The sequence below is a fragment of the Suncus etruscus genome, chromosome X (genome assembly GCF_024139225.1).
Source record: "Suncus etruscus isolate mSunEtr1 chromosome X, mSunEtr1.pri.cur, whole genome shotgun sequence".
NCBI lineage: Eukaryota > Metazoa > Chordata > Mammalia > Eulipotyphla > Soricidae > Suncus > Suncus etruscus.
Genome location: NC_064868.1, coordinates 75,470,191 through 75,496,347, shown reverse-complemented (window position 1 = coordinate 75,496,347; position 26,157 = coordinate 75,470,191). Strand labels below are relative to the sequence as shown.

General features: G+C 40.4%; 1 non-coding gene across 1 annotated transcript; it reads right to left on the bottom strand.

Moving 5' to 3' along the window:
* Positions 1 to 1,200: 1,200 nt before the first annotated feature.
* Positions 1,201 to 1,308, bottom strand: LOC125999591 (U6 spliceosomal RNA). Its single transcript, XR_007492119.1, has one exon. It is a non-coding gene; the product is annotated as a U6 spliceosomal RNA (small nuclear RNA).
* Positions 1,309 to 26,157: the final 24,849 nt, after the last annotated feature.

The following is a 26,157-nucleotide window of genomic DNA, read 5'->3' as shown; positions in this document are numbered from 1 at the left end:
ACAACCAAATATCAAAGGATGCAAATCTCATGAAGGCTCTTTTCTTTGAAGTTTAAACATAGACCATGCTCAAATAATCCCTAAAAGAAATTGAGGGCCATCTCCTAGGAGTAAAGAGGATAAGGTTTTAAGGAATGAAGAGTTGGGGGAAGAGAGAAAAAAACCCTGCACTTTTCATTGGAACTGGACTTTGCTTTGTTTAAAGGGGCCACACCTAGCGGTGCGCAGAAGCTACTCTTAGCTCTATACTTGGGTGTTACTCTTACTCTCAGAAATGCTCAGAGGACCATCTAGTTTTGGGAAACACACAGATTTTTAATCTAACTTTTCAGGCAGAACTTGAATTTTTAGCATAAAATTCTAGTTCTAAAGCTATTTGTCTTAGTATGGTCTCTACCACCAAGAAAAATATCTAGAGTTTAGATGTACATCTGGATGGATTTTCATATGTAGTGTTCATAATTGAGTTTCAGTCACACAATGTACAACACCCTTCACCAGTGCACATTTTCCACCACCATTGTGCCCAGATTCCCTCTAACCCTTTTACACCCTTCCCTGTGCCTGCCTCTGGGGCAGACATTTTACTCCCTCTCTCTTTTCTTTTTTGACACTGTGATATGCACTGTTCCTAATAAAAGGGTATCATGAATATCACTTTATTCTCCTTCAGCACACAGTTCTTGTCCAGAGTGATCAATTCCAACCATCGTTGTCACAGTGGACTGACAATTCATTACCCTAACTGCATTCATCATTTTTAGTGGCAAGCTTTCTACCATGGACTGGTCCTCTTGATCTTTTTCTCTATTGTCTTTGGGTATTATTACCATACTATCTTTTATTTTTCTTATAAGGGATGGATTCTTACTGAACCATCTCTATGCTCCAAAACCTGATCTTTACCTTTGACAACTCTGCTCCTCATCATCACCAGAATGTGGAGTAAAGGTAGACTCGGAGTCACATTCCACCTGCTCTATTGTCACTTTAGGTAAAAGAAAGAATCATTCACTTCATTTATGTCTCTAGCAACTGAAAAAGCAAAGCAGTACAAATACACAAATACACAAGGACAAAAATAGTACTACATTATTGGGAAAGCAAGGAGGAGAAACAGTCAAGAACATATATAAAGGACAAAGATAAGGAAAAAAAGGAGGAAAAGTGAAGCATGCCAGAGTGAATCAAGAGAGAACTTCAGAGAGGCATATCATCATCAGAGAGGATAGCATCCTTGTGCAGAAGCCATGGCTATTATTCTCTGTATCATTCCAATTTTAGTTTATGTGCTGCTGAAACAAGCACAAGGCTTTGTAATTCCAAATTGATTGACCATTCCTTTTAGAGATCTTTCTGCTCCTCCCTAGCTATAGAATCTAGAGATCAGTACAGAAAGGGACCTAGAGTAATTATTTGGCCAAACTTTTTTTTCCTCCTCCATTTCTCTTCACTTGGTTTCTCTGATAACCAGTGATGTCACAAATACATGGTGGTACTTGAATACCTGATGGTTTTCCTTACTGGGCTGTTGTTGTGCTCATACACTCAGTCGTAGTGCTCATGAGGGATCACACACCTTAGTTTTGGTGCTCAACTGCATGCAACTCCATCAGTCAACTGCATTATACACTCAGTTATAGTGCTCAAACAAATCTATATTTGTTGTGGCATCACTCTATTGTGGCACCAGGTATGGAAGCTGGTTTTTCGGCAGCTGCTGCCTGCTATCTATAGTTCAAAGTATCTGCCATATTTGTGGTGATTCTGAAATAGGTCTGTCAGCCGCAGGGACATTGCACAAGAAACCAGCAGAAGTTATGAGTTGCGGGAATAGATGCATAGGGGCCAGGGGGTTGAGCTGTCTCTTGGATCTTACTGAGCCAGCCAAACCAATCTGAGCTGAGCTGCCTTTTTTTTGCCATTTTTATTAGTCAGAGTTAATGAAGGTAAATTCACCTCAGGGGCAGGGTTAACATTGTTAAGGTTATTATGTTAATTAAGCCCAGGTGGTTCCCTAATCAAGCCTGGGTAGGTTTTTTTGGGAGAGGCCACACCCATCGGCGATCAGGGGTTACTCTTGGATCTGCACTCAGAAATCACTCTTGGCAGGCTCCAGGGACCATATGGGATGCTGGGATTCGAACCACCGCCTATCCTGGGTCATCTGCGTGCAAGGCAAATGCCCTACCGCTGTGCTATCGCTCTGGCCCCAAGCCTGGGTAGGTTTTTAAGACTCAAAAAAGTGTAAGGAAGAAAAGAGAAAGCAAGGAGTAATCTAAGAATCAGATATAGATGTCTACACCTGGGATCCCAGAGAATAGAGCCAACAGGATCATGCTTGGTTCATATGGGAAATGCCAGAGATTGAACTCATAGCCACACACAAGGCAAGCACTTTGCCACTGAGCTATCTCAAATCTTCGTCCTTTTTTGTGGGAGGACACATCCAGAAGTATTCAGGACTTACTCTGTGCTCAGGTGTCATTTCTGGCAGTTCTCGGGGTACAATATACAGTACTGGTCACCAAACCTGGGTCTACTGCATGCAAGTCAAACATCTTTTTCACTGTAATATCTCTTTGTTCCTGTCAAACCTTTCTAAGAGTGAGAAAGGAAAGGCACTTTTGAGAAAATGGATTAGCAACAGTATTTAAAATACATACATGTATTTTATAAACAGCACCTGCCTTAGAAACAAACTGGTGGCTAGGAGGCAAATGGATTGGGAGACACTACTGGAGGGAATAGGGTAATGGTAAAAGGATTGATGTTGAAACATTGTATGTCTGAAACAATAATAACAAGTTTGTTATTGTATAGTGACTAAATAAAGATAATTTTTAAGAAAAGAGAAAAATTTTCTCTAGTGAGAGAGTAAGCTGAGACTTCATATAATAAGGTCTCTTGCAGTTTCTCAGGCAATTTCTACTCACAGTCAAGCAAACAAAGAGTAAGAAGTATTTCCATCTTGATTGTCTTTGAGAAAGGCAATGTTTAAGGCTGGAAGGATGGAGGGGGCACTCACACATCAATTAAGTCTTTTATGAGTAAGCACCTCTTACATGTTAGTCATTGTACTATGATGCTCACACAATGATAAAATAAAACCACCTAGCAATGTAGTTCTTAGAATACTATCCTCCTTAGTTATGCGATGTACACAGTATATGTACAATATTTTCATTTATCTGCTAGGTCCATTTATAAAAGTCAAAAGACCTTTTTCAAACAAACAAGAGCTGTCAAAATATGCAAGAACTAAACCAATCCTCCAACAACTAAATCAATAACTGAAATGACACCTATTAAAGTCAGACTCCTGAACAGGAGTGATAATAAAGTATGTAGGGCCTTGCACACAGCTGTCCCTGGTTCTACCCCTAGCATCCCATATGGTAGTGTGAGCCTGCCAGAAATAATTGCTAAATGTGGAGCCCAGAGTAAACCCTAAACAGTGCTGAGTGTAACCCCCCAAAATCCAAAATATCCAAAACATAAAATACAAGACTCTTGCAAAAACTATTACATTCAACACACACATAAACAAAAAGGCAATAACAGTCCTATATAGCATTAATATTACTAATTAGTATCTGTTAATATCAATGGACTAAATTTCCCAATACAAAGGAATAGTGTAGATAAATAAATTTAGCGGTAAAAAACTATCTACTGCTTGCAATAAATACACATAAACTCATAGAAAAAATACAGATCCTGAGTGAAAGAATGTAGTGCCATATCATGATTTATGTATCTTTAATGTTTTGGAACAACTTAAGGAATAAAGGCAGTGAATCTTTTTGTAAGATATCATAGAACTCACCAGTGAACCCATCTGGATCAAAACTTTCATACTTAGGGAGATTCTTAATTACTGTTGAAATTTCCTTACTTGTGATTGACCTATTTAAACTTTCTGCTTCCTCCTCCTTTGCTTTTTGGGAGATTACATGAAGAATTTTTCCAATTCTTAGGTTATCCAGCTTAAGTGTATAGAGTTGTTAATAGTATTCTTTCATTATATTTTGAATTACTTAAGGGTCATTGTAATTTCTCTCCTTTCATTTCTGATCCAATTTTTGGACACTATTTATTTACAAGTCATCTAGAGGTTTATCTATCTTTTTATTCTTTCAAAGAAACATCTCCTAATTACACTGTTATGTTAAGTTACTCCTTAGTTATTGATTTATGCTATCATTTTTATTATTTCCCCTCCTCTACTACATTTTGGGCTTGTCATTCCTTCTCCAAATTTTTAAAATGTATGTTTAGGTTTTGATTTGACCTTTTCTTCTTTCTTAGTGTAGACTGCAGTGCTATGAGTTTCTTTTGAAGTTACAGCTTTTGCTGTATCTCATACATTCTGACATCTTATATCTTCATTTTCATTAATTTCAAAGATTTTTAATCTCTTCTTTGATTCCTCTTTGATCTAGTTGCTGTTTATCAGTGTTTTGTTCAGCATGCACGTATTGGAAGTATTTTTTATCTTCTTTCTGTATGTGCATTTTACTTTCATAGCATTGTGGTCTGAGACAGTACTTTGTACAATTATATACTGGTATATAATATGTTTCAGATATTCTCTAATGATATATCCTGGAGATCATTCCACATGCACTAGAGAAGAATATATATATTCTTGTTTGGAGGAATGAATGGACTGTATATGTCCAACAATACCAATTCCTTTTGTTCCTTATTTAGGGCTCTGGTCTCAACCTATATTTTATCTGGTTGATCTGTCTAGTGTTTAAATATCCCACTTCTACTGTGTTCCCATCAATATGGTTCCTTTTTAGGGGTGGTTAAAGAGAAAGGAGTTTACTTATATGGACCAAGAGTTCAAGTAGTCCCGACAACTTTTGGCCCGAACAAATGGCCTACTCTGCTTTTATGTCTGCAAGTGAGGAATCAAGCAGACAAGCAAGCAGGCTTACACAGGCTAAATTGCTGTTAAGGTTGAAGAACAAAGGGTTTTATACAGAAAACTCTTTTCTGCAATGTCTTTCTTTGGTGGTCCCAGCCTCTCTTGTGCTCCAAATTGTTCACCATCTTCTTTCACTGCACATTATGCCTATAAGTTAACATCAATTTCTCTCACATTCTCTCCTCTACTTAACTGCTAGTTCAACGTGTTTCTTTGGATTTGTTAGCAGAACCTTTATAAAATTTTCTGGGCCTTCATTTGGTATATAAATGTGGATGATAGTATTTTATGATGTATTTTTCTTAGCCAATAAGTAATAAGAAAGTCAATACCTTCTTTATATTGAATGCTATTTGGTCTGATACATATGGGCACCTGAGTTTTTATTTTGTCCATTGATTTGTATACGATATGGCTTTCAATTCTTTCACCCAGGATCCGAATTTCACTTCTATGAAAAAATTACACTAATACCCAAAATAGAGACATTTCTAAAAAAGATGATTTCAGATCAATTTCCCAGATAAGCATTGATGTAAAATATTTAACAAAATCTAACCTAACCAAATCCAACAGCTCAAAAAATAACACACTTTTATTAAGTGGCTTTCATAATAGGAATGCAAAGATTATTCAACAAACACAAATCAATTAATATCATATACATCACATTATTAAGAAAAGAAAATATAAGAACCACATGGTCATATCAACTAATGCAGAGAAAGTTTTTTAAAATTATTTTCAATTACTCTAAACAGCGTAGTTACAAGGTTGTTGTAATAAAATTGTTTTTTCACAGTTACAAAGTTGTACATGATTGAGATTCAGTCATACAATATGAAATACCCTTTAACAGTGCACATATCATGTCATCAATGCCCCCAGTTTCCTCCCTACCCTCACTCCTGCTCTTTCCCCTATCTGCCTCAGTGGCAGACATTTTTCTTCTCTCTTTGTTTCACTCACTCTCACTCTTCCTTTTTCCTTCTAGACACTGTGGTTAGCAACACTGTCAGTGAAGTGTTATCAGAGAAAGTTTCTATCGAGATTTAATATTAATTTATAGTAAAAAAAACCTTAACAAAAGAGGGGTGGAAAGCACTTTCTTAAGATATGAATGGCAATCAGTAACAAGCCCACAGACCATATTATTCTTAATGACAAAGAATTGAAAGCATTTTTCTCTGAGATCAAGAACAAGGCAACAGAAGATAGGGTCCCCACTTTTATTTTATATAGTATTAGAAGTTTTGACTACAGCAATCAGGCAAAAAAAGAACAAATGAAAGGGATCAAATTTGGAAAAGAAGGCAATTTGTCACATTTCCATATGGTATATATGATATATGAATGAAATATACATAGAAGACCTAAAGAGTTCACAAGAAAAGTCCTAGAAAAACACAAACCAATACAGCAAAGAAGATGACTACAAAGTTAATTCACAAAAGTTAGTTGCATTTCTATATATAAAGAATGAATCAGAAGTGAAAGAGATCAAGGAGTCTACCCAATTTAAAATAGATCAAACAGGGACTGGAGCTATGGTGCAGTGGTAGGGTGTTTGCCTTGCACTCGGTTGACCTCGGAAGGACCACGGTTCAATCCCTGGCGTTCCATATAGTCTCCAAGCCAGGAAAAATTTTGAGCACTTAGCCAGGAGTAACCCCTGAGCATCACCAGGTGTGCCCCCCCAAATATATATATTTCCAACATATTAACTTAACAAAAGACAAAGGATATATAATATTTACTTTAAATCTCTTAAGATATAGAAGAGGACCTTAGGAAACAGGAAACAGAAAAATATTCCATACTCATGGGATAGAAGAAGGAATATTGTTAAAATGGCTATCCTACCTAAGATATAATATAGATTCAGCGCAATTTCCATCCGAATTCAGATGAGATTTTTTGAAGACCTGGAGAAATCAGTAACAAAGTTTCTATGGAGTCAGAAGAGACCAAAAATTGCCAAAACATGATGAAGAATTAGAAATGTGTTGGTATCTTATTATCAAATCTGGATCTATATTATATAAATCTATAGTGATCAAAACTGCCTGGTACTGGAATAAAGATAGCCTCTAAGATTAATGGGTCAGAATTGAATAAATACCCAAGAATAAAATCCCTTGTATATGGACAGTTAACCTTTGATGAAAAAAAGAGCTGAGAACATGAAATGGAAAAAAAGAGCCTCTTCAACAAATGGTGCTGGGGAAACTTGGAAAATGTAAGAAATTAAAAGTAGATTCATATCCATATCTTATACAATAGTCAGTTCAAAGTGGCTCAAAGACCTTGAAGTATGGCTGGAAATGATAAAGCACTTTAAGGAAAATGTAGGCAGAATGTTGTAAGATTTGGATCACAAAATGATCTTTAATGATCTGATACCACTGGCAAAGGCAACAAAGTAAAAAATACACAGGACTACATCAAAGTAAAGAGTTTCTGCAATGGCAGAAGAAACACGGGCTAAAACTAAAAGACAGCTAACTGAATGGTAAACTATCTGCATTTAGCAATCAGATAAAGGTTTTATATATAAAAGCACATACATCTGTATACACAACAATCAACCAAAAAACTATCAAAATTGGGGGAATGATGAAAAAACACTACTTGGAAGAAGACAACCGGTTGCCAAGAGGCACATGAAAAAGGCTCAGCAACACTTATTGTTAGGAAAATCCAAATCTTGAAGACAATGAGATATCAGCTAGCAAGCAGGGACACAGCTCCACATGTTTTGGTGGTTAGCAGTTTAAAAATTTTATGTCAATTCTGAGAGGATTTAACAAAATTAGTAGCAGTGATCTCTTTGGGATATGCAATTTGTTACCACTCTGTGGTAATGATACATTCTATATCAAAACAAGGAAGTCTAATTTGGGGATGGAGCAAATTAGTGGGTAAGGAGTTGACCTGGACTTCCTAGTTTCTACCCCCATGCATTCTGACTTGCATACAGTCAGCCTGGGTTTCATCCCTGGTACCCCTTATGAACTTCCTGACCTACTAGGAGTGATCCTTGAGCAAAGAGCCAAAAGTAAACCCTGAACTCTATGGTGTGAGCCCAAAAACAAAGCAAAAGGAAAAAAGTAGACACAGTTCAAGCAAACGCTTGAGGTGTTCCAATCAGTGTGAAAATTGTTCAGTGGAGGAAAATGAAAGTTTTCTTTAAGGTTTAAAAGGTCAGTGGAACATGAATATGTCAGTAGAAATGACAGTTGCATACTTGAACCTGTTCTAAAGCTCTCCAGAGGAGCCCAGAGAAATGCCATGGGACTATTCTAAGTTTATATTCTGGGCTGGCCCCATTGTGAACAGTGCACTGGTGTCTGACATGCATTTGTTCTCAAGAAATTCTATTTACAATTTATTTGCTGTCAGAGTTCAGCCCCAGAGCATAGTGACTTCCAGTATTCTCACCAGGCATGGTCGAAGGTTATCTGCAGCTAGCTCCTTAGAGAGAAAATGAAAAATGTTACCTTTACAAAGTGGCCAGAATTTCTTTCCATTTTCATCTATGTTTGGTTTACAGGCTGTTTTTTTTTGAAGCCATGGTTTGAGTATTCTAGAACATTATTAAATTTTTATGATCATGATAATGATGATGATGATGAGGAGGAGGAGGAAGAAGATTTTGGTTTTGTGGCCATAACCAGCAGTGCTTGACTTTGTGCTCAGGCATCATTCCTGATGGTATTGCTATGGGGACCATTTTTGGTGCTGTGTTTGAACTCAGGTTGGCTGCATAAAACACCAGTGCCTACCTGCTATACTGTCTCTTGGGCCCAGGAGAAAGAAATATTTAAGTGGCTCAGATTTCACTTTGTTCCCATAATCGAAGACCATTAGAGAACAAAGATACATTAGTGATACTCTAGTTTCACTTCCACTTCTTTATGGTAGAAATAAGGCAACTGAACCTTATGAAGACTTTGCTAAGAATTCATCAGAAGGTGCTAGAACTTTCAATGTCCCATCAAACTCTGGAATTTTCAGTTGCTTTCTGGTTTTGAGAGGTCCTGTTCCAAGACATCATAGGCAAACATAAAGTGTCAGGTCTTCATCATTTCGTAGGTACTCTGACTTTATCTTATATTGATCTAATCATGATATGAGGGGCCTAATTTTCTACTCCTAAGATACTTTAAATTTTTGTATACATTATGACTGTAAGACTTTCCAACATGTATGTCATCTTTTTCACTCTTTGAGTTTATTTCCATGAAATCCACATGTATTCCCATTTTCTGGATCTCCATTAGAACCCCATTCCAGCAACTTATACCCACCATTACTGCCCCGACCTACCAAAGTCACCCCCAAGTTAGGCAAGCAGGGTTTGACAGTGACGAGTGTGCCCTCTGCCGACTGGATGCCTGCACTGCAACCATATCTGCATAAATTCACAGGCATATTTGGAGCCTCAGCTACCTGAGATATACATTCAATGGAAATAAGGCATGAATAAGAATTTCCTCTTTTTGTATAAAGAATCTATGCTATTTCTTAAATAATTGTCTTTTCTCCTCCTGACCAGTTTTTACAGTGAAAAATAAACAATCAGGAAGTAGACTCTAATTTCTGTTTTTTGACAGATTTTTCCAGAAAAGCACATTTATAGCATTCACAATCTTCCCAACCATTACAAAAAGTTAAAATGTATAAATAGTGCTTTCATGATGTAGACTAGAACTCAGTACAATAACAAGCCTTTAAAATAGAACTTAAAAGGAGCCCCTTTCCTGGGAGCATGAAAAGTAATTAGAAATACATTTTAAGGCCTTCCTCGATCCCCCGCTCTCCTGGGGTGTGCTTTAGGAAGTGTCACTTTTCTCACACGCCTCCTCCTGCCCTCCCCCATCAGAGTTGCCTTGGGAGCTGTGAGCCTCATTCTCAAGCCTTTTCAGCTGTAGGCCTCCCAGTGCTCCCCAGTATTGCTTTCTACTGGGGCCTCTCCTTTCCCCCTCCTTTTTCTTCTCTGTTTTCTGTCCCTTCCTTTTTTCCTCCCTCCCTTCTTCCTCCCTCCCTCTCTTCCTTCTTTTCTTCCTTCCTGCCTTCCTCCCTTCCTCCTGTGTTTCCTTCTTTCCTTCCTCCCTCTCTTCTCTTCCCTCCCCTCCCTCCCTCCTTCCTTCCTTTTTTCCTTCCTCCCTCTCTTCCTTCCTTCCCTCCTTCCTTTCTCTTCCCTTCCTTCCATTTCTGAAATCAAGAGATAAAACTCCAAGCCTACTTACAATGTACAGATATGTGTTTACCTTCTGAGAAAAATGAATACCACTGAAGAACAAATACCAATGAATTTCAAAGTTTCTAGGAGTTATATATTAATACTAAGGGTAAGATCTGGTTGGGTAGAGTAGAGAGGGGTTGAATTTTCAATATTTTCAATATACATTTTTTCATTTAAGCACCATGGTTACAAAATTGTTCATGGTTGAATTTCAGTTGAACAATATAGACCACCCTGCACCAGTGCATGTTTCACCTCAATAGTGTCCCCAATATACCTTCCACCATCCATTCTGCCTGCTTCTGAGCAGACATTTCCTTTCTCACCCTGTCTTCCTTTAAAACATAGCAGTGTGACACACTTGCTTATGCTTTGGCTGATGGTGCTTGGGAGATACCGGGGCCAAGGCCAATCTAGATTCAGAATCTGCATTGGGAAAGATATGTGGTGCCAGGATTCAAACTCAGAGTCTTGCACGTACTATGCATATGCTCCAAGTCTTGAACATCACTGGAATTCAGCACATTTTCTTGGAACACTCATGCAGTTGGCACAGTCACAGTTTTACACTGGAGGGTGAAGAGCTGAGGACCCAGGAAGTTGTCCCAGAGGGCTTTAGTCAGAGATGGGGGGCAGGGAAGCCTCAAGAAAAGCTTCAAGTCTGGGCAGAAGAAATCAGAGGAAACCATCAGGTCACAAAGGTGCAAGAAACATGGGGTGCTAGAAAAAAAAGAGAAATGGGAGTTTGTTTCTAGAATAATCAAAGTTTATTTGATGGGTTCTCTCCTTCAGTCCTGCAAGGACAGGAAGGTTAGGATTTTCCCAAGTCACCACTCCAACTCACACCGTTGCCCAAGTGGTAAATATTCAGTGCCTTTTACTCCTATAGGAGTCTGTGGTCACTGCTGAATCCAATGAGGGAAGGACCCCCTCCCCATAAAACCCTGACTAGAAAGAAAGAACAATGGTCAGAATCTATGGTGTCAGTAAATTAAGGCTGCGACTTTGGGGGGGGGGTGAGGCGGGAGATATGTGGGGTTGACGGGTGGCCACAATATGGCCAAACATATTGGAATCTGCTGGGCAAAGTCTTGAGCGCAATGGCAAATGCAGACTTCCCTTGTCTGCGTCATTAGAAAGTAGAAGTGGTAGGGGAAAGTTCTGCTTCTGATTTCTGCTGAAGAAAACACCTGCTGGGAGGGATGGAGGGAGGAATGAAGGGAGAGGAGTTGGCTCTTCTCTTAGGTGAGGTTGAGATTTGGTGACTGGTCTCCAGATAGGAGGTGACATCTTTACCCAGCCACTACCTAGAAGTGCTCCTAGGAAGGTGGGTGAGAGAGATAGGGGTCCCTGCCTTCGTCGCTATAAACTCTTCAAGTCTCTTCCTCTGGTTAGAGTTTGCCTGGAGTTAACGACAAGAGGTGACCTAGGAGAGAAGGTGAGGATAAAGTGGTGACAGTCTAGGCCTCTGGAGTGTGCAATGCGAGCACACCCCAAGCTGCTGGGACACCGGCAATTTTTGCTCAGTGTGTGTCAGGACGAAGAAGCTGTGTCCACCTTTCAGAGACCCCTGGGGTTGTTGCTGGAAATGTCAGACGCGCTGCTTTCCCTGGGAACAGAAAATGTGCTGCACCAAACATTCTTGCTGTACTGCGGTCAGGTCAAGATTTGGGTCAGAATCTTTGTTGTTGAATGGTGGGTTTTATTTCCTGGAGGAAGCAAACCAGTTTTCAGAACCCCCCCCCCCAAGCACTCTGTCCCCCAGCATCGTCTACCTGAAGCTCTGGGCACCCGAAACCCAGGCTGGTTCTCATAATGAGTGCGTGGAACGGCTCTCTGTTGATTTAATCCAAGTGCACCGTGAATGCGGAAAAATAAATAGAAGGATCGAACATACGACTGGCCTTCGTGAAAAGTCTTTGCGAATAAATAAAAAGAGGCCGAGTTTTCGCTGTTGAATGTAAATTCCTTTGAAGTGGAACTAATCATTTCAAGGATAGTTCACGTTGTCCTAACAACGCGGGTGAATGGCAAGAGTCCTTCTTTTTGTTAAAGATATGTTTTCTTTCTTTCAGTCAAAACTGATGATGATACCCCTTTCACGCTCTGTCCTGCAGGATCGTAAATCTCCACTCCCAGCGCCCCAAATCGCACTTTCAGATGCCAAGCCCCGGCGGGTGACGGCCTCTCTGGCGGGGCCCGCAGAGCGCGAAGCTGCGCGTCCTCACGGCCCTCCCTCTACAGACTCCTAGCACCCGTCGGAACCCGCGAGGGTTCACTTCTCTGCTGTAGGGGGCGCTACAGCTGGAAACCGTGGTGGAGCCCCCCAACCGCCCAGGGTGCCACATGGTTCTGGGTTCTTTTGCGGCAATTTCAAACTAAGCGGGACCTCGAGGCTCCGAGCCGACCCACGTCCCCGCCAACCCCCTCCAGCCCCAGGAATGTGAACCGCACAAAGGCCAATCGGTCCTGCCTTGCCAGGGATTGTCAGCTCTCGGCGTCCGCTTAAGGGGGGTGAAAAAGTCATCCCCAAACATTTCTTGTCCAGCAAGCCCGTTCAAATCGCAACTTTTACTTTCCACCCGACACCTCCCACCGCAATCCCGTAGGCCCTTGCGGAGTCAGAGTCCAGCCCTTATTCGACGCCAGGCCACCAATCTACTGGGCAATTCTGTACCTCACCAGGGCGTAGGGGTGGTGACCGACTGGGATTTCCTGCCCTAGAAAGGTCGGGGAAAGTGGCTCTTAGTTCATCTACTGGTAAGCCCAGAGTTGGGGGCGGGGGGTGCCCAGAGGTCCAGATGGTTGCACAGGGCTCCCAGAAACGCCTAGTCTGGGTTTGGAGCGGCTAGCGAGGTTGCCCAAAATTGGGTTGCAGTGTAGCAACTTCCCCGGTTCCTCTGCACCAGGGGAAGGGAGTCACAGAGAGCTAGAACAAAATGAGGGGTGCTTGGGACCGGACCGCAGATTGGATCGGATCGTACCCCCCACCCCCAGCTTCCTCCAGGATGGACCCAGGCTGGGTTGGCCGCAGCAGAAGCTGCTGCGTGTAGAGCTGTTGCGGAAGGAACCGCCGCGGCCCTAGGCGTCCAGTTCTGCTCGGGGACAAGGGGGCACTTGTGGCGGTCCGGTCCAGAAGGGTCCCCCCTTTCTCTTGTCAGGCGCGTGGGGTCAGTTATAAAGTCGCAAGTAAAGGAGAACGCCTGGGGCTGGTTTCCGCATCTGCTTTGGCGCCACAGCTCGGGTTTGTAGGAAAAGGCTCAGGTGGCCGCGGAATCCAGCGTCGCCCATTTATCTTTCCCTTGAAGGGTTAAACGTGTCGCGACACCTGAGGGTGAAAACCCTCCGGAGATCTGCGGGCGCTCTTCTTGTGGTCACGTGCAATGACTTCTTGGGGTCACTGCAGGGACTTCTTGGGGGTGGGAATGGTAAAGTTGGGTGAGTTCTGCCTCGCCTCTGCGCCCCGGCGCGCTGGTCCCTTTGGCAGCACCGCTGGAGAATTACAGCGTGATGACCTCCTTCAGCCCCGCTCAATCCAGCCAGCGCTTTGGGACCCAAGACAAATAACTCGGGCAAAGTTCCTTCACTGCCAAGTCTGAGCGACTTGAGGCAGCCTGTAGCTCAAAGCTCAGGCGCCAATCATTACAATCAAGAATGTATTGAAAACAAAACGGAACAAAATGTCCAAGCCGACTATGCTATTCTGTGGTGACCCGCGGTTCTACGCGGCATCCTCCATGCCCTCCAGACTAAGATGCCCAGAATAATCATTGGCGGGCAGGGGTCGAAGAAAAAGGGAGACGAAACAGCTTGCTTTTTGCGCCTCCAGGCGCCCTTTTCACGACGAAGGGTGAGCGCAGCTGATGAGGCAGAGTAGCCGGGGAAGGACTGGCGAGTGGTTGTCGCTAAAGGTCGCTCTGGCCTCAGTTTGTGCATCTGCTAAGGGGAACAATAACTCCTCCCATCTCTTGCTCTGTGCAATACCTGGTCTCTTTAAATGGCCGAAGTTGTCTGCTCCGAAAGCCTGTAAAGGAGCTCGCGTGAAAGCCATTAGAGAAGTCATTGTCTGGTTGGTTGGAGGTGCGGGCTGAGCACGGGCCCTGCACCCCAGAATTCCCTCGTGCGCTTTGGGGAGTTACACTACTGCAAACCTCGGCTACTCCTGTTTGGAGGGCGTCAGGAGAGGCCCTCTGGCCCCCTGGCCTCCTCTAAACACTTTGAGAAGTCGGGAAACAAGACCTGGCAGCAGACAGAGCTCTGTGAGGCCTTGGCAAGTCCTTGGCAGGGCATGAGCGATCCGCGCTCAGGTCCTCATGTGCGCAAGGGGCTGCGGGGCCCCGGCCCGGGCCGGCCGACTACGCTTCGTAGGTCTGACTACCAGTTCAACCCGCACCGGCCCGAGGCTCAATCTCCATGCAGTTCCTTCCCGCCTCGGCGGGCGCCCGCAGCAGAAGTAACATCTGGGTGAAGCCTTCTCCTACACCCCACACCCACCAAGCCACCTCTTTTTCTGCCTGTTGTTTTTAAGAAAGAAAACGAATAACCAACCTTCCTCTCCCTCTACAATAGACGCACCAGGGGGGGGGGGGGCTTTCACTTGGCCAATCTCGGGAGTTTCATATGAACTTCATTAAATCAATTACTCGGGGAACACATCACAATTTATTTGCAATTAGTATCAAAATGTCTTACTTTTCTTAATAGATCGGAGCAGATGTAGCTACAGAAGGGACAACGGGTTTTCGTGGAATCTATCTCTTGCAACATATTAAATCTTCTGGTCAGAAGAGAAGGAGAAATTCAAAGGCAGTTTAATGGAAGAGAGAGAAACCAGGCTGGAGGCAAATGAGATTCGTGCAGGTGTTGAAGCAGCTTGCGTTATAATTGTATGTAGCGAAAAGGTTGCTTTTATTATCCATAATGATGGAACAAAAGTCACCATAATTAAACGTCTGGTTTCTCCGATGACTGAGAGGTGCGTGATGAAAGGCGCTGGAGACAGGCAGGGACTTCAGAAATGTTTAACAAGAACTCCCGTTCTTTGAATGGTGGCTTTGTCTTTTTGGGGGTGCGAGGGGAGATACAGAGAAAAGACAGAAAAAGAAAGAACAGTTATCTAATTTTCGTTACCCCAAACCAAAGATTTATTGATTGCGACTACAGTTTTATTGTGCCTGGGGAGGGGTTGCTGCAGGTTTATAGAAACTGATTTACTTTCGTTTGGAAGAAAAATCAAATGCAAGTCTCCCGTTGGAAGGTTGGACTTCAGCTCCTGTTAATACCATTAGTGACACAGGATCGAATTTCAAATGAAGCCTGGTGACAATTACAGACGGAAACAGATGCCCTTGGAAATTTAGGTCAAGTGTTCAAGATTCTGGTTTCATGGTCAAGGTTGTTTGGGGGATAACCTTGAGGGGAGGGTCATAAATCTGTTCTCTCCCAACTGGGGATGCGCCTTGGGGGGTGATTCGAGGAAAGGGAGGCCAGGAAAATTTATTTAGAGGGTCCCTCAGGTCACTGCAAACAGAGGAGATGTTAAAGTGCTGTAAAACGGGGCCACTGCGTGGCTGGACTGTGGGAGTGTGTGCTTGGGGCATTGCCTACTTATGGGGGAAGAAATGAGTAACGATAACAACAACAACAAAGCGAACTGGGGCCTCTTACAGTCTCCCAAGTAGTCATTTCGTCATGGCTGTCCCTCTCAGTCTTAGAGCCCTTTTCTATCCATCTGTGAAATGGGAATCATGGTCCGGGGCCTGGTCTTTCCTTTGGAAGAGTGGGCAAAGCTTAAACGGATAACGAACTTGCAGGCATCTAAGCTTCCCAGTGGAAAAGATGATTCAGACCGAGCCCCTTCAGCTCGAGAGGGGGGATCCTGACCCCTTTCTGGTCCCCACGGACCCCTTTTCTGAGTAGCCCGATGGGACTAAAGCATCCCCGGTGCTCACTCCCCCTTCACTCTTCTCTGCGTGTCTCTGCACAGCGATCTCGGGCTTTACGTCCCTCTGGTGTGTGTTTCCACTTGACAACTCTTTTAAAGACATAGAACCATATTTTATTTACTGCCTACTATAAATTATTTACTAGCCGGCCGAGGTAATTCTATTAAAGCCGCATGGTTTGTTTATACTAAATTGTTATCTGGGGACTCCGTGCCTGCCTTAGAGCTGCGAGGCTGGGATGGGGGTGGGAAGAAGTGGAGACGATGGTTCCGCGCCGGCCCGAGATGCCCACGGAGAAGGAAGGAGTCCGGTGGCAACAAAAGGGGTTTCCTCTCTCGGACTGATTTATTAAATATGAAATGCAATCTAATAATCGGGGTGGGACTTGCGGAGGAGTGGGAAGTGTCTTGACCACTCGCCCCACCCCCAACCCACCCCCACGCCTCTCCTCCCAGTGTAGACCGGCTTGTAGAAGCCTTTTCCCCTTCTTCCTAGAAACTACCAGCATGAATGGAGGGGGAGGATAGACGTCATAACTGAGTGTGTTGAGGTGAGGGTGGTAGAGGCAGGCACCCCCGACTGGGATAAAGAGAGTGAAGGGAGGCAGAGCAATGGAAGTCCGGGCCGCCTAGCAAATCTTAGAAGATGGCTGGGGAAAACAACCAAGCAAATAGCGACCTTTGCCGCCAGTCTCCTCCCCCAAGGAATGCACCCTGGGCAAAGAGGGTGTGGAAGCCTGAGAAAGCTTATAGGCTTTAGAGATTGTATGTGTTTGAGTGTTTGTACCTGTGTGTTGGAGTGGTGCACATATACGTGCTTCTAAGATACTTGCTTTTGTTTTTGTTTGGGGGGGGGTCTCACCCGATGGTGTCCAGGACTTACTCCTGGCTATTTTTGTTTGTTTTATATGTTTTTGAGGCGGGCTGGGGGCACATCCAGCCATGCTCAGAAGCTACTCCTGGCTCAGAGCTCAGAGATTACTCTCGTCGGGTTCAGGGAACCACAGGTGATGCCAGGGACTAAACCCGGGTCAGCAGCATGCGAGGCAAGTGCCCTATCTGCTATACTATCACTCCAGCTCCAAGACTTACTCCTCATTCTTGGGAACCATTCCTGGTGGTCCTCAATGACTCTATGTGTGTCCAAGTATCTGCCTGGTTTGGCTACATGCAAGGCAAGCACCTTTCCTGTTGCACTCTTTCTCTGGCCAGTGCCTAGCCAAGATTTTGACACTGGCCAACAGAGTTATTTCTACTTTCCTGATTCTGTCTGTGTTATGTGTATACTGGCCTCACTTCTTTGAGCTATACTGGCTTTGGATAAAGGATGGATTTATCTATTTCTGTGTACAGCTTTTCAAAATGGGATCTCTTGAGGAGTGTGCTAAAAGTAGGCTCATTGTCCTTCTGGTTTCACTGATGAGAATTTCAGAATGAGTGGGTTATCACTAAAATACAAGAGAGGTAAGCAAAGCACTTAAACAAAAAGGCAAGTGGTGTCCAAATTATTCATAATAATAATAAAAGGTCACTTTTATTTATAGAGTTTTGCTTTCTTCTCCTGAAGTAAAAATGCAATGAAGGAAAAGGTCCCCCTGCTCTTTGAATGAGAAAAACCTACACTTGTTCATTACAGAGCTGACTTCAACATTCGTGGCAGCCTATATTCTCAGTACTTAGGATCACAAAGAATTAAAAATTCAGTGACATATTTTCTAATATTCTTGGGTTGTATTTCCCAGAAATTTGGCTCTTTATTTTTTTGGCCACACCTGGTGACGCTCAGGGGTTACTCCTAACTATGCATTCAGAAATCGCTCCTGGCTTGGGGGACGCCAGGGTGATTGAACCACAGTCTGTCCTAGTCTAACGCTTGCAAGGCAGACGCCTTACCACTCCAGCCCCAAAATTTGGTTCTTTTTTTTAAAGTTAAATCTTGTTTTACAAAAGAAGGGGAAAGGGCTGGAGAGAAAGTACAGTGGGTAGGGTGCTTGCCTTGAATGCACCCTACCAGAGTTTGATCCCCAACATCCCATGTGGTCTTTTGAGCCCTCCAGGAGTGATACTTTTCTTTTTTCTTCTTTGGTTTTTGGGTTACACCCGGTGGTGCTCAAGAGTTACTCCTGGCTCTGTGCTCAAAAGTTGTTCCTGGCAGGCTCGAGGGACCATATGGGATGTCGGAATTTGAACTGGGTCCGTCCTGTGTTGGCAGTGTGCAAGGCAAACACCTTACCACTGTGCTATATATAGCTCTGGCCCCAGGAGTGATTTTTGAGTGCAGAGCCAGAATAACTCCCGAGCACGGTCAGGTATGGCCCCAAATCAAACAAAACAAAACCCACCACCAACAACACAAACACAAAAAAGAAATAAAAGATGATATCTCTCAGTATCTAAATTTGTATGTATGTAAATCACAGTATGTAAATGCATGTGAGGTATTTTATGATGATATGTATGCAGATTAATCCTATTTAAAACCAAGTTGAATATACATTATATAAGCAGACACTTCAGTTTATATTTTTTGCAAAATGAGATGCAATGAACACAACATAAAATTAACCAATAAAAATGAACAATGTAGTGGTATTTTGTACAGTGAATTTTTGAACAACCAGCAACACAATCTAGTTAAAAAACTTTCATTAAGGTTGGTGATTATAGGTACACAATATGGTACACCGAATACTACAGAATTTGTAGATTTTAATTTTTAAATAGATGGCAATTTTCTTTAAAAAATGACTAACACATTCAATTATTATCCAATTCTACTTCAACTGTAATCCAAACATATTACAGAGCAAACTGAAAAAAATCCAAGTCTATTTCCAAAGGAAGGGTGAGGAAGCCATGTTTCTCAACCCAAAATTAAACCATGTTCCCAAGAAATCAATACACTCCTCATTCTACCCAACTTTTATCCCTGGGCATGTCTTTCATTGATGCTTGTATTTTCTAAATACTTTATTCAATAGCAAAAATTTTGTGTGTTGCATTTACCTTCAGATCAATTTCATTATATTTCCATCTATACATCTAGCTAAAGATACAAAGAGAGAGGGGATAAAACACATCATCTGTTTACTTGTATTATTTGTTGAAGCCAATAGAAGCTGTTGTTTTTTTTTTAGATTTGTCTTTGCAACCTGAGCCTTTTTAATAAGCATATGGATCCCTGGGCAACACTTCCAAATACTTTGTAAGTCATTGTGGGAGGCACAGGAGTCTGAGGCAATAGTTAATCTCTGTTGTCATCAATAGAAAGTGGATTAGAGTGGTATTTTCTCTTTTGAAATGTAATTCATAGTGATTCAGAAAGCTTAACAAAGCAATAGTTATCATCAGCCTTTTGGAAAAAAGAGCACTAAGATACGTTTGTACAAATCATTTGTTTCTGGGCATCAAAACTCTGCCTTGAATCCTTGATTATGGAAAAATTTGTAAATAGCTTAGAATTGTCTAAGTTCCCTCTCCTTACTCTTGTACATGTGCTGATGCATGCATTTATTTTACCCAGATTTACAGGAAAGATGAAAGGACATATGACTGTGGTTTAGGAATTTTAATCTAAATAGAAGCTACCACGCATATAACTAGGACCACAGTATCCCAGGCTATTTCTTTAAGATGCTTTTGAGAGGTTGGTAGCGGCTCTGGGTAGTGAGCTAAGATAAAATTTTGAAATCTATCATATCTCATGTTAATATGAAGTAGAAAAGCAAAGAATGTCTTGGAAAAAATAAAAGATGATCATTTTGATATTTTACTTCAATATATTTGGAGAAGGAAAATTTACAGATTATCTTTTCGGTTTTAACATACATACAAATGGCATACTTAGAAAATGTTTCCTTCTCTTTGTTGTCATTGTTGTGACCTCAGCTGTCCCACATTTCATTCTAATGCTTGCATACATGGATTTGGGGTATACTGAAAATTGCAGGCTTGTGCTCCAGATAATCCCAAGGACAGTGCCATCCTACTTGCAATGTTAGGACAGTGGTGAGGATCAAACTAGCAGCCACTTGCCCATTGAGTCACATCTGAGGGCTCCTACATTTAACTTTTGAACCAGTCCTTCATGAAATAAAAAATAAAAAGTGACACCTAGAACTATTTGATTCTTTGTAATATATTATTCCAGTTATAGCAGAATTTTTTTAGCTTTGTTTCTATTGACACTTTGGACTGCACAGTTCTTTGCTGCAAAGAGCTTTCCTGTATATTATGGAATCTTCAACAGCATTTCTGGCTTCTACTGACTAGATAGCTATAGTTGCTCCACACAACACCCAGAGTCAAAACATTGGAAGACTTCTAGAACTTGTCAGATGTTTCCTTGGAACTAAAATCATCCCTATTTTAGTACAATAATGCGTCAGTTTTATGTTTTATTTTGAAGTAAATTGCTGTTTGATTTCAATCTTATAAATTATGCAACCTTAGTGATTTATTAGTTATCAAATAGGAAGGCCAATAAGAACATGGACTTGTATTTAAGTCATATATTTTAGTTCCATGACTGTGTGAAGTTATTTCACTTCAGTGAACCTCAGTTTCTTCTGTAAATTACTGTACAAGGAAGAATGTACATGCTCACAGCTGATAGATAGCAAAGAACTGGGTATGCAGCAGACAAGGGATCAGTACAAACTCTGGCTAAGGACTAGCTGGTTGCTGTGTGGGCACCAAAGACTGTGCAGCTACACCTCCCCCCTTTATTGCAGGAATTCAGTCTCCCACAGCTGTGACAGATGGTAGTAGCAAAGGCACAGCCTTCCTTATTAAAACAATCGCCTGCATAGAGTGACACTTTCTCTAAGACATGTCACTAGACCGTAGCTGTGACCTCAGTCCTTGGTTCTTTATCACTCTCTTGGGGGTCTAGTCCTTAGATTTTTCTATAGCACTCTCGTGTTCTCTCTTTCTAGGCCCTCTGAGTCTACTCCAGTTAGCTGAAAAATCTTTCTGTATCTTTCCTTAGCACAGGTATCATTTCTCAGAAACACACACACACACACACACACACACACAACCACCTCACTAATCATGAAGAAGAAATACAAGTGAAACAACTATAGCATAAACAAATATTATAAATTTATCTTTGAAATGGAGGCATCTGATTCTTTGGGGAGAGAAGAAGTTGGGGTTGTATACCCAACAGTGCTGAGGGGTCACTCTTGGCAGTTCTTGGAAGACCAAAAAGGCTATTGGTGATAGAAACTTGTATCGGCCACATGCAAGGTCACTATACTATATATTATCTTTCTAACCCCTCAATTGATTCTTTAATTTCAATCAAGTTTGCAAAAAGACTTATGAGTCTTCAATTATCTTTCTAACTTCATTCAAATATAGATCCAAAAAGACAGGTACATTCATTCATTAAACAAATAATGAGTGGAACGACCACAATGATATTAGGTATTATAAGTCAATTGGATTAGGGTAGAAGAATTCAGAGCTGCTTTTCTGATATGAGTATATTTATGCTGACATATTTAAAAAGATAAGATTGTATAATGAAGACTAGATATATGACTATTCTATGAAAAAAACAGGTGCAAATATCTTGGGATAGCACTGAGCAGCTTATTATTGTAATAATGCTCAGTCTACTACAGCCACCACTTGATGGGCTTTTCAATGTACAAATGTACTTACTATTCTCAATAAAATGAGCAAGGATTTATGAGATAGTTGTTTCCATTTTACAGATGAAATTGAGGTATAATAAATAAGTTACCCAAGGCCACAGTTTCCAAGTGATTGAGCAGAATTCAAGTCCAGGCAGCCTAACTCTAACAATTGCTACATCACATTGTTTGAAGCATGAAGTATAGTACAAGTGAGTTTGATTTGAGTGGGGCTGGTGAGGCATATGGGGGCTAATTTACATTAGGGCTTAGTAGATCTTGTGAAGGACCTACTGTGAGATGCCCTGAAATATTTTGAGCAGAAGAATATCATGATATGGCTCAAACTTTTCCCAAGACTACTTTGAATTTAATCTTAAGAATAAATCTTAGTAGTAATTATTGGAATCAGCAAGACCAACTAGATGCTTATTGCAGTCATTGAGGTGGAAGATGCAGAATACCAAGTCCGGGATTATGGTAATGAAGAGAGAAGGACTTAGTCATATTTATATTGATAGATGTTTGTTATACCAGAATGAAAAATATTAGTTAAAACAAGAGAAACAAATCATGTGACTGATTTTAAGTAGCCAGATAGTGATAACTTGCTTCATTCTTGCTCTTTACATTTGGATTCAGGGTACCACCTTAGCTTCCTAATCTCTAAGAACTGTTCAGTCTTTACCTTTTATAGCTTTCCAAACGTATTGATTCTTTTCCTACCAAAATGCTAAAATTGCCCTAAACTCTCCCAAGTAAGTGAAGAGTCTAAGTTCCATTGTTCAGTTTGACCCTATATGAAGTTCCAAGCTAATTTGCTTGGCAAATATTAATAAATAATACCTTTGAGACAACAATACCACTGTCTAGCCTACAGCATTCTGGAATGACTCCTTCAGGTAACTCCATTTCCCACTTAAAAGCTATATTACTTAAGGAAAAGAAAATATACCATGGAGGAGGTGGTTACTGGAATTGGAATTAAATATATATATATATATATATATAAAGATATATATGTACTTACTATCTATGTGAATTTAGACAGGTTACCTTTCCTCACAAATTTCCATTTTGTTCATCTGTAAAATGCATACATGTATTTCTCTTATACAGACATTGTTAAAATGTTAAGTTAAGCACTCAAAAGAGGTGTACTAAAGTTGATCCTTGTTTTTATTACTATTATTTTTCACCTAGTCATTTTAGTTTGGTACAAAAAGCAATTAAAAATGTTCCTTCTGGGTCTGAAGCAGTCACACAGCCCAGCAGATGGGGCATTTGCCTTGCACGTAGCCAACCCTGGTTCAATCCTGGCATTCCAGATGGTTCCCCAAGCCTGCTAGGAGTGATTTTTTAGTGTGCAGAGCCAGAAGTAACCCCTGAGAGCTGCTGAATGTGGCCCCAAAATTAAAACAAACAAACGCACAAACAAATTGTTCCCTTTTCCTTAAGACAACATTTTGAATATGTGAACAGTTTTCACTTTTCTGAGTCATCCTTCTAAGTAGTGTCTAATTTTGTTGTGTAGTAAAACATTTTCAGATTCCTCTGTATTATTGAAATTATTAATAGAGATGCTGTGAACAACAAATGAAGTAAAGCTAATAAAATAAAAACTACTGTGTGAACTTAAAGAGCTAAAAGAGTGCTTTTATTTCTTAATGCTCATCTATATGACACACAATGATAAGATAGCATAATTTCTATAAGGAATATCCAGGCATCAGAATTCAACTGAAATATATTGTGCATTTATATATAAATTTTAATCTTCTTTAATCTTCAAGTTTAAAGGAAAAACTGCTTTGTGAACGAAGACAATTGCATTACAGGCATCTATCTCAAGCACTTGGCTAAATCTCAGCAAGCATGATAACTTCCAATGTTTATTACCTCACCTAGAATCTAACCTTGATATGTAGAATAGAAATGTCATACTTAATTCTAGATTTATAAATTTACTCTTTTTTATAGAACAAATAAAATTTAAAACATGCAATGCTTTTATTTAAGCTTCAGTGTAGTAGGCTATATTTGTTTTAAAAAATACACATCACCTTGAAGCCAGAGCAGTGGCACAAGTGGTAAGGCGAACCACAGTTCGATCTCCCGGTGTCCCATATGGTCCACCAAGCCAGGAGCAATTTCTCAGCGCACAGCCAGGAGTAGCCCCTGAGCATCACCAGGTGTGGCCAAAAACAAACAAACAAACAAAAACCACCAATTAAAAGATTAGCACATTCCCCAGGTTAATAACAATTCAGGTTTGTAACAAAAATTTATACTTTAATTAAAACATATACATTCTTGACATTAATAAAAATGATTGATTTACCTTATTTCTCCCAGATTTATTTAAAATTTTGACATAACATGGGTCTAGCAGTCTTTCTCATCAAGCCTTTAGTGTCTGAAAATGCTTAACGTTTGACTTCATCATAAGAACTAATGAAAAAAAGTTTTTTCTTCAAAAATACTTTCAATATATTCATGATGCGAATCCAAAATAATTTTAAAAAGTTAAAAAACGTAAAAATGAAACTTCATTGTGCTAAGACAAAGAAAGTCTATAACAACTTAAAAATGTGATACATAAGTAAAGTAGTAATACTTTGAGAAAATAGTCTTTGAGAAAATAGAAATTAAAATTAGTGTGAAACATGAATTCACAACCATCTATAACAATGCTTAGAAAATACATTTTACATTGTATGAAGCTCTCTTTTCCACTACCTTAAAATTCTTAACAACTCTCAACTTCTGCATTCCTTCCTTCCACAGATAGATATTTATTAAGCATTTCCACCCTAACTAGTAAATATCTAGATGCTATGTGAGATACAAAGATCTATAAAACACGGACTGTGCTCTCCAGGAATTTACAAGCTAGAAGTAGTATCATATTGTTCAAAAAGCTTTGACAGTGTAAACAGAAACTATAAGCTTATAAAAGTAGGAAAGCAAATCTACTCCAGAAGTCCATTTTACAATAATACTACCCTGGTTGAGTTCTTTTTCTGCAGGAGAGCTGTTTTTTTTTTATCTTCTTTTAATCTTCTTTACTTTCTCTGCTTTTTCCTCCCTTTCTTTGTGATTCATTTCCTCCATCATTCACATCATCATATACCCATTTATATTGTAAAGTACTTGAACCTAGTTTTAGATTCTTAAGGTAATTGTTATTTATTTGTTTTTAAATAATAGGAAGGACACAAAAACCGATAATTGACCACAAATATTATAAATATTTTAAATAAAAAAATTCAATTTTTCTGTGCTTTTATCACTGAATAGTGCTTTACTACTTTAAGTAAATTGATAGAATAGACATTAAGATAGTTTCAAAGTTTTCATAATGGAGTAACTCCTGTGTGAAAATAATAGTTTCTTTATGATCCCAATTCCTTGCTCTCCTGTGTCATCACTCTGAATTATTAACATAGCACACCTTAAATTTTACAGAAATATGGGATGAGAGGCATGACTTTTCCATACTAACAACAATTATCAAGGGGTATATTTTCCTTCTTTGACCTGATTCTTTAACTACTCTGGAACCTATCTGGTTGCAAAGAAAACAATGTGATCTAATACCTGCTCTCTGGAATTTGCATCTTGTTGTTAATGAATGATACTCACCTTCTAGTAGAAAAACTTGAGGGTATATAACCAGCAGCAATGAGAGCAGTAAGGAGTTTAGCCTGATTTTGCATTCTAGACTAAGGGATTTGGGGCCGGACCAGTGGCACAAGTGGTAGGGCATTTGCCTTGTACGTGCCGATTTAGGACAGACATCAGTTCAATCCCCCTGTGTTCCATATGGTCCCTCAAGCCAGGAGCAATTTCTGAACACAGAGCCAAGAGTAACTCCTGAGCATCACCGGGTGTGGCCCCCAAAAACAAAACAAAGCAAAACAAAACAAAAACCTGAGGGATTTTTTTCACAGCCAAAGGAAGAGAAGAGAAGGTGAAAATTTTATGCATGCATTTCTAAGATTTGTATAACTTCTCATGCCAACAGGTACAAACCTATTTTATTAACCTATTTATACTATTTTATAATGTGTATGAGTCATAATTAATCTATACTTTGCAACTAATGACTTTCATTTTATTTTTTAATTTTAGGTTTCCTTAATTTATAATATTATAATACTCTCAATGATAGGGTTTCATGAAACAAAATTTCAACACCATTCCAATAAACCCTGAACACTGATGGGTGTGCCCGCCCCCCCAAAAAAAATCCAAGTTGACCCTTATGGATCTAAGTTTAATAATTGCTTTTGTGTTATTACAAACAACATAAAGTCAATTTGTTTTACTTGCAAGGGCTGAGGCTCAGGTTGTAAACTCGGAATAGTCATGGAGGAAA